The sequence below is a fragment of the Anser brachyrhynchus genome (genome assembly GCF_964034855.1).
Source record: "Anser brachyrhynchus genome assembly, chromosome: 2".
Taxonomy (NCBI): domain Eukaryota; kingdom Metazoa; phylum Chordata; class Aves; order Anseriformes; family Anatidae; genus Anser; species Anser brachyrhynchus.
Genome location: NC_137695.1, coordinates 91,827,995 through 91,837,740, shown reverse-complemented (window position 1 = coordinate 91,837,740; position 9,746 = coordinate 91,827,995). Strand labels below are relative to the sequence as shown.

The following is a 9,746-nucleotide window of genomic DNA, read 5'->3' as shown; positions in this document are numbered from 1 at the left end:
TGAAAACCAGTGAAAGATGGGAACACACCAATGTTACTTTAGAGCTCTCCCTGTTTCTTTCAGAAGATACAGATCTGTCCTCTCGGGGAACAAATTTAACAGGAGAAGGACATGCAAGGGCTATCCTTTTAGCTCTGATTTGCAGATCAGAGAAGCTGTTTCCTCAAAAGCCTTGTGGCAGATTACATTTTAAATTCAATTTTATTCTTTTCTTTCCAAAATGAGAAGCGTCTGTGACCTGTTCGTTGGTTAGACAGCGGATGGCCTTTTGTGCAGTGCTTAGCAAGCTTGCTGTCAAATTCTAATAGCCCTGCAAGAACCTTACAGCTGACAGTGAGACTTAAATATGTCTGAAGGCCATACTGTTGCCAGCAGCATCTGAGCTCCCTGTCAATATCAAGGAGAAGGCTTTGAAGAGGCCAGGTACCTTGGCTTCTTAGTAGACTCTCAAGAATTTCCTTAGGGTACATTCCGTGTTGGACTTCACCACTTCAGGTTCAGATCTGCTTTCAAACTCATTTTTCTCTATTTGAAGGCAATCTTTTATATTTCCAGTAAACAGCCTGTTACACACTGAAAGGAATTGGAGATGCCTCCAGTTCACGGTAAAATATAATCCAGAAATGTGTCCTTTTCCTTATGGATAAGTTCTCATTAGATAAATAGATGGTGTCTAAATATTGTTGTGGCTGTTACCTAGACACCCCTTGCTGTATGTCTCAGTTTCTAAGTAGGTGATTTAGACAGGAGGAAGTCTACTGTTATTTTCCCAGGTTTCCGTTAGATGCAGACAGAATAAAATTTGTAAGCTAATGCTGGAATACTTCTGCTGCTGTGTAGTGTCATGTTCAGAGTGACTACTCCAAGAAGCTTTTTTTTTTTTTTTCCTGTAACTGAAGATTCTTTGAACATTGATTTTTATTTTCTTTTCCTTAAGGGAAATGTGTGTAAATGAAATGACTGTATGCTGGTGTTTTCCTTATAGTCGCGTTTTATACTAGATACTTGCATTTATCACCCTCCTTCCTCTTCAGATTTGCTGTTTAAATTACACTGTAGCATACTTATATGCCCAGCCTCTCTCTGCTAATGAAGGAGAAGAGAAGCCATCATTTTTTTTTTTCCAGAAGGGATGAGCATGAATTCTAATTTAATTCTAGCATAGCTGGCTTCCTAGGTGTTAGCTCATTTTTGTCATTGCAGTGTGACCTCTCCCCTCTCAATGCACGAACTCACCACTCAGGCTGTCTGAGAGGTTCCTGTGCTCTGCAGCAATGTGGAGGAAGACAGCAACAGCAGAATTAGTCAGAAAAGTCAAATGTATATTTCAAATCCTGTCGTTAAGCAGATATATAGAAGTAGCCTAGATCTTAACGTGTTAAGAGCTCATCTCTGAAAGCATGACTGATCTCAGAGTGTCAGTAACACAGAAATCACAAAACCTTACTGTGAAGGAAAACTAGAATTATTCTGAGCAAGTTCTTGTCTGTGCTGTGATTTCTCAAAGTTGCTGCGGTAACAGTGCTCAGAGTGTACTACTTCTTCCCCTCTCCCTGCCAAAACTATTTCCCATATTCAGCAAGACCTTTTTAAAACCATTATGCCCTCTTTGTCTTCTAAGTAGCACTTTTGGGGTTCAAATCATGACAGGACAAAAATCTGTGCAGCAAAAGAAGATGATATGAATGTATACTAAAGACTGTTGCAGGTTGCAGCCTGAAACTGCTGGTGAGTTACCCCAGTCAGTGTCCAACTGTTGAATCTGATGGTACAAATTTCTATATTGTCTGAAACATGTAGTATTCTGGCAGCAATATGTAGTCGATACCAAATGACTTCTTTCATGAGTGCCAGAGCCTTCCAATTCCTTTAACTTTCCTCTCTCTGACTTTCATAATGTAGCTGTTTTTTGTCTGTGTATAAAAGCATCTGGAAAACTCTTACAACATTCACCAAAACAAAACAAAAGTTGGTTTTATCAAAACAAAACAAAAAAACACAAGTCCATCACAGCACCATCAACTCAGAAAAGTAAAGTTCTGGAGTTTATTTTGTTACAAGTTCTTCTCCCTATCATCCCATTAAGTTCCTAAGCTTATAAACTGATTCTGCCATAACATGCATAGTACATTATGCTGGTGTAGTTTCTAAAATCAAAAATTTCCTGGAACTCCTTGCTTACCATAATCTAATTGTCTAATTCCTCCTCCAGTGCTGAGTTTCATCTCCTTGATGTAAATTCTCTGGGAGCCCATGTAAGCCTACAAAATACAGAGTTGTAGTGAAACTTAGATCTATGGCACTCATTCGTACTTTCTCACTACCTGCTACGCCTCCAGTGCTCTCCACTGTGATCCCACACACCTTCTAGAGAGAGCATTGGCTGTTCGGAATCTGCATACATATCCATGCTGGAACCCTTTAACCCTTTTCCTAGCAATTTTTTCCTAGCAATTTTTTTGTTTCCTTAAACAACATTTGAGCCAGCTTCCTACGAATAACCAGTGTGAACAAATGGAGAGATGAGCTTGGATAGGTAATGTCCTTGTGCTGTATCAGGCAATTTCTTGTGCCTTTAGTGATTGTTCTCCTTCAGTTTCTGTCAAGGCTGACATTTTAACATCATCTAGCAAGGTAGATTGTTTTACTTCCTGTGGTTTTCCTGGTCATATGTAGTTTTTTGGTATCATGCCCTGGACATTTTGCACATATCCTGTTGTTGAGGAGTGATTTTCCCACTGTTGCCTTCACTGTTTGTTGTATTTGGCGGGGGGCCCTGGTGGTACTTTATTTTAGCTGAGATTTTTTCCACCTTGTTCACAAAACCTCAGAAGCATAGCGCAGACTTGACGACTCGCCTGTCTCAGGCATTTAATGAATTCTCCCTCATCCTCATATATATTTTTTTCATTGGGTCTGTTCTCTAAATACAAACACATTGAACAGATTTTATTTTCTGGTTTGGACTGAACCTTTCTGCTTTTGTTTTGAGTAATAGTATTTATAGCTTCTAGTGATGACTGGATATTTGTAAGAAATTTGGTTAGCCATGGGAGAAAGTCCTCCTTTTTTATTTCTGCAAGCTTTTCTTCTCTCTGGTGATCCCATTACAAACTGTGTTGCCAGAAGCCCTGTAGGTGCAAGCTCCACATTCCAATTTCATATCAAAGTGTAATCTGGTAGATAATCATAACCACCTGGCAAGATGAAAGTCAACTGTCTGTGTGATAAGCAGGTCAGGGTGTCTGTGTGCTACATCTTCTGAGGCTGCTGATTACAAAAAGGAAATAATTTGTGAGATGGGACCCATCTGTTTTAATTTTGGCAAGCTGTGTTTCAGTCCCCTGCGTTCTTAAGGGTAGCTAGAAGCCATGCAGTGACTCTTAAGTCATGTGCTAGGACAGGGACTATTGAGTGATTCATTTGTGCTGATTTAAAAGAGCCAGTACAGTGAAAAGTGAGGAATTAACTCTCATTGGTATCATAAACATCGATCAATGTGAAATCCCCTTCCCCATGTCATTGTCATTTCTCAAGATTGGCTGTGCTGCTTCTATAGGACAACCTCTTATCTGATTCAACAATCAGATATCTTGGTGTTTATTTTTTCTCTCTTTTTTTTTTTTCCTTAAAAATAAATAAATAATGGAGGGATGACAGCAACACAGAATAGTTTGTGGCCCAAATGACTGAATGCAGTTGGGTTCATGAAAGCAGAGCTGAAGATAACATAGGTGAGGTAGCCATGGGATATAACTAGATCATTAAATTTTCATTTTTATTTTGCAGTCATATCATTCTAATTGAATAGTCTGCTTGGAATCCTTTTTGAAGTGATTTGAATAGAGGATTGAGTTGTGCCAGGTAGCAGATTAGAGACAATGTGTTTGGAATGACTAAAAAGAACATGTAATAAAAAGAGAAACCCACCCTCTAGTATAGAAAAATCCTAGTGAAACGCCTGCAGTAAGAAAGTTCTTTCTTTGAAGGCGTAAGATGAAAAAGAGAGAAATAATAATGGGCCAACAGTATCTTGTCCCACCTTAGCAAGGAACAGAATCAGCTTAACAATTAAATACTTTAATTAAGAACCAAAGCGGTGATTTTTGACATCAGATGAAAAGGGAAAAAAAAAATTCAAATGTTCCAAGCAGTGAAGCAGGAGGAAAAGAAACCCCATACTGAGAGTCATTAAGAGCCAAAAGTAATTCATCACAGGCATAAGTAACCTTATTACAGGAAAGTTGTGTTGTCTTCCTGGTGCAGGCATTGATCCCAAGCTAGGAAATGAACGTGGAGGCACATTTAGCAGTAAAAGCAAAAATATTCAATTGCTCCTGAAAATTGTAGCTGTGCTGTTTACTTCATCAAGGAAGGATAATTAGACTGTTTAGGGAAGTACAGCCAGCCAGCATAAGGAATGTATTTTGTTAAATTTTAATTAAAGACAGAGACTAATTTCTGCTGAACACTGTCCAAGCAGTGAATTATTTATTAAAAATAGGATGCCCAGGAAAAAAAAGCAAAATAGCAGGATATTCATCTTTAGCCAACTAGAAACCATCCAAAATTGTAGTGAGTTACTATCTGGGTTAACTGTTGAGTTACCAAAATTGCTCACCTACTAGGAGAAAAGCCCCAGGCTGAAGTGGTGGGGTGGCATTTCTTTTCAAACCAGTAGGCACGTTAGATGTACTGTCCTCGACTGTCTTCTGCAGTGTGAGCATAGCTCACCACGGATCCGTAAACAATCCGAATGGGACTAGGGGAGAGGTCTAGGAGAGCACGTGGCTCCTTCCTTTCCTACACCACTGAGTTCCTTCAATGGATACCAGGGAGCAGAGTAAGGATGAGCATCCTGGTCTCATCCCAATATGCTGTGTGAGTATGGGCAGAGGATGCAGCTGTGGGAGTCAGAACCACTGGAAATACCAAAGGAATGCACCTCTCCCACTGTTTAGGGACACTCAGTTAAAGGTTACTGATAGTTCTGCATGCCTAGAAACCTGGGACTCCAAAGAAGGCATTTTTTCGGTTGACAAGCTGAAGTGAAGGTGTTTTGATTAATGTGAAGGGAAGGCACAAGGGGACTGGGATTACTTTGAAGACCTGAGCCTGCTGCCTACACTGGTATCATTAAGAATATCCTGCAAACAAGGGCATTATTGCTCTGTGTCACAGACATCACGGAGATCTGATTGCTTCTGCTGGGATAGGGAGTACTTTAAAAGTGTAGGGTTCCTCTGCAGTTAGACTCTTTCAATCCTGGTTAATGGGATATCATTAGGAGAGGAGTCTTTTGGTGACCTGCTAGTGCTGGCCTAGCAGCAACTTGCTGATGCTGAGGAAAAGCATAGTGTTGGGCCTGCTGCTGAAGCATCTGATTTATTATTTGGACTTGCCAAGTTTTCACTGTTTCCTCTTTTCTTTCAGTAAAGGACCCGTTTGTTTAACCCTGTGATTTCTTGCGTGCAGGTGGGCATGCTGCTTATCATGAATGCTCACATGGTGTAATTTACTTTCTGCTTGAGGAATGTGCATTTTTTAAAGAACTTTAGAAGTCAAACTGCCTGGCAGAAAGGTGAGTACGTGACAGATGAGAAAGTGTATAAACAATCACTATACTTGGATAAAACTGCAAACTAAGTTGGTCAATAAACTCTAAGCAGTTAAGCTGTGTTTTTCAGCTTGAAGACTGACCAGGATCATCCAGTTCAGTGCTGGAGAAGCACGAATCATAAGGGTCATATCCTCTTCAAAAGCAAGCACAGCCCATCAGAGCTAGGAATTCAAGCATCATTCCATATGAGTGGTTCCCTATTGATGTGGCAGTTTCAGGGACTTGGTTTTGAACTTTGCTCTCCCCAAACTGGATCTATTAGCACTGATGTCCCCTGAGTGTAATAAAGGTTCAGAATGCAGGCAGTCATCCTTCCAACTTTCAGGAGCTTATTCAGACTAAATAGATTTCAGATAACGCTTGCTTACAGAGAATCGTTCACAAGAAACAGATTTGACGACATCCTTTTCAAAGTTGTGAATGTAGTGTGACAGTCTTCCTACACATCTTTTGTATTACGGCCTAATTGGCTGGAATACATGCTGAGAGAGTGTGTGACCAGGATAAATTCCTTTCTCAGCCAGAAGGAGGTTTAACTTTTCTTTCCAACCTGCCATACTAGAGTAAGTGCTGAGTGGAGGGTGTTTTCCCAGCCTGAATCATGCTGCTTTCCCTTTAACTGGGTTAGTATATAACTGAGAATGTAAGAGTTTTTGATCAAAAAGAGAGAGAGCACAAGGGGAGCATTGCTGTAGTGACTGGAACCTTCAGCTGGCAGAAAAATCCTAAACTGTGTGCTTTGGACTATTCCTCTGTTTGTTTCAGTGACTTTTAGAGGAGGAGGAAGCAGAACTCAGCAAGACTTAACAGACTGATTATTGCATTCTCCTCTGCACTGTGGCCCAGAGCGCCTGGAAACTTTCCTCCATTTAGCCATACTTAGCAAGTGATTAAGGTTTGCCTTGAGGAGGCAGAAAATATAAATTTGAATCCCTTCAGGCTCAGTTCAGCATTGACCTCCGGTCCCCTATTTGCTCGTTTACTGTTTTAAGGAGGCAATTAAAAGTAGCTCACTGCAACACCTTTCTTCTTTCTCAAAAGAAGAGAGTGATTCTAGCTCCATATCCTTTTTCTCCCATAAGCAAGCAGAGGAAAAATTCTCAGTTGCAGGAGAGGAATCAGACTGCGAGGAAAGAGATGTTTGTCTTATTCTGTTGCCTAATCTTATTCTAGTTAATACAATCATTAAATTATTATTAATTATTCATATTAAGATATTAACTGCATTTTATTTTACTTAGTTTTCATTTTCCAAGGAAATGAGAATTTGGAACCCTTGTTCTGCTCACCGTCATCCATAAACTAGTTCTCTTTAGTATTTTGCACAAGCTGTAGAATATGGAGAAAGAGGGATGGAACATTTGGAAGGAGTTTGGGGATGGGTACCCAGTCAATTTTTGGTGTTGTGTTGGCCTTTGCTAGCAGCCAAATGCCCACCCAGCTGCTCACTCCTCCTCAGCAGGACACAGGGAGAAGATAGGATGAAAAAGCTACTGGGTTGAGATAAGCACAGGGAGATAATTTTCACAGGCAAAACAGACTCAACTTGAGCAAAATTAATTTAATTTATTCCTAGCTAAAATAGATCTGGGTAGTGAGAAACAAACCCAAACATTAAACCAGCATCTCCCCCTCTCTTTCCTAGGCTCAGCTTCACTGATTCTTTCCCTGTCTCCTCTCCCTCAAGCAGCACAGGGAGATGGAGGCTGGGGCGAGGGGTTGCAGTCACATCCATAACAATTCATTTCTGTTGCTCCTTCATCCTTACAGTTTTCACCTGCTTCAGCACAAGCCCTTCCACGGGCTGCAGTTCTTCAGGAAAAAATCTTCTCTAGTGTTGGCTTTCCATGGGGCACAGTTCCTTCAGGAAACAGCCAGCTGCTCCGATGCAGGATCCTCTACAGACTGCAGGGCAGGTGTCTGCTCTGGCATGGTCTCTTCCACAGACTGCAGTGGTATCTGCTCCAGCACCACAGAGAACCTCCTTCTTTAACCTTGATGTTCCTCTCCTGGCTCTCAGTTTCTTTTTCTTTTCTCTCTCTCTCTCTCTTTTTTTTTTTTTTTTAAATTCATACCCTACCTGTTCAGTATTTTCTGTCCTTTTTAAAATATCTTTTCCCAGAGTTGTCACAGATGGTACTGATGGGCTCAGCTTCAACCAGCAGTGAACAGAGCTGGCTGTGTCCAGCACAGGGCAGCCCCTGGCCCCTTCCTACAGGGGTCACCTCTAGAGACACCCCCTTCCCACACTACTAAAATCTTGCCACCTAAATCCAGTAGATGTATTCGGTCTGTTACTGTAGACATCCTCGCCAGGGCCCTCAGCGTACCACCACCTGGCATCAATTACTTGACAAGCCTCATCCAGGAGCTCCTTATAAACTCAAGCCTGCCCACCTACCCTCTTCTGAGCTATGCCACTGGTGTACGTGGCTACAGGCCTGTTCCTGCCTCATCTCTAGCAGGCCCCAAACAGACTGTGCACCTGGTTTGCAGCCTCCTTGTATCTGGGGCTGTTCAGTGGAACCTGTTACCAGCACCTGGCTGTGTTTGGATGCTTTGGGACTGTGACCCAGGTTGGTGAGGACACTGCCTTTACTGGGGCCACCCCTGCCTTTCCTTCCCTAAGAGAGCGGTAAGGCCTGGCTGCTCCCTGACACCTCTTCTGTAGCAGTAAGTCTTTGCATCCTCGCTCCTATCAGTAGGGTTGGAGGTATTGCTGTGTGCAGCACTTTCTCCCTGTTTTGATTGGAAATCAGATCAGGGATAGTGGTGGCAGTGAAATTTTACGTTACTGTAATCACAGGCCTACTAATTCTTTCATGAGATGGTCTAGGGACAGTGAATGCATGACTGCACAGAGGAGAGGCTGCTGGAAGGGTGGTTGAAGGGCAGCATGTTTTGCAGCCTTGCAATCTCAGCTTTCTCCGAGTCCTTTGTCCACCTGCATCCTGCCTGCACTCCCACTTCAGAAGCCAGGCACTAGAAGTTAGAGATTGCAACCCGTTATGTGTTTGCACCCAACTCCTTTATCAGATCCAGCCCTCAGACTGTTGATACATATAACTTTTCCATCTTAAGCTCCCGGATGTTTTTCTCCTCATCAACCTCTGTCCTCAGCCAGCGCTCTGATTGAGAAGCTAATTATGACTCATTGAGGGTAAATTTGCTCAGAGTTGTTGCTGTCCCGCTGGGCCTCCAAAGGCAGGCCCTGCTGCTGTAGCTCTGTCAATGCCCCAGACATCCCCATCTTGCAACGTTAGTATCGTTTTGGTAGACAGCACACTACAGTCTCAGTTGTCCTCATGGTCTTGTTCCCAATTATCAGCAATTATTTTTATTTCATAAAGACTTTTCAAGTTTTATGAGGAGATTCTCGCATTTATTTCTCTAGCTTGTGTGTCTTCACGTTTACTCAATTTAAAGTTCTCTGGGGCTTTTCCTTCCTTTCATATGTCAGAAAAAGGCATTCGTAAGAGTCCCTGCAGTATGCTTTGGAAGATTCAAAGAGGGTAAACTACCCAGGTGACTGAAAACCAGGTTATTTGGGTCCAACAGCATTTTCTCAAGGATATCTCTTAAAAATCTGCCTACTCTAAGGAGAAAGTAGGCTGGGTTTTCTACTACCTGTTATACCTGAGGTGGCAACATCCTTGTCTTGTGCTCCTCCTGTCTGTCTAGCTAAAGTTGCTGCTTCATATTGAGGCATGAAAGCATGCAAATGACTGAAAAGCCTGTGTCTGCTCCAGAACTGTTTTTAAAAATTTTACTGATAACTTCCACCTGTTCTAACTCTCCCACCTGTATTTGAGCTGTGTAAATCCCCCGCTCCCTTTAACCTGGTTTGTTGTTATCTGGCCTTGCACAGTCATCATCCACCCCCTGCTACCAAGTCAAATTTGGTTTTATTTTACTTTCTATAGCCAGGGAGTATTCGTGCTGCTAACGTTAATTATTTTTAGTGTTAGTGTGTCCCATAATCTATTGAACATTTCAATGTTTACATCCGTCCTGTAGGAAAAAATATATGCCTACATCACAGTTCACACCTTTAGGCTTTCCTTCCCAGTGTGTCTAAGTAGGACTCCTAGTTCTTATATATCAGAACTAGGTAGTATCTGGCAAA

The 9,746-nt window shown here is 41.8% G+C and overlaps 1 long non-coding RNA gene across 1 annotated transcript in view; it reads left to right on the top strand.

Moving 5' to 3' along the window:
• The first annotated feature begins 616 nt into the window (after positions 1 to 616).
• The window catches only part of LOC308190657, a 72,561-nt gene continuing 63,431 nt past the window's right edge, over positions 617 to 9,746 (top strand). Inside the window, exon 1 of the long non-coding RNA XR_013947445.1 lies at positions 617 to 8,196. This is a non-coding gene — a long non-coding RNA (uncharacterized lncRNA). The remainder of the gene's footprint in view (positions 8,197 to 9,746) is intronic.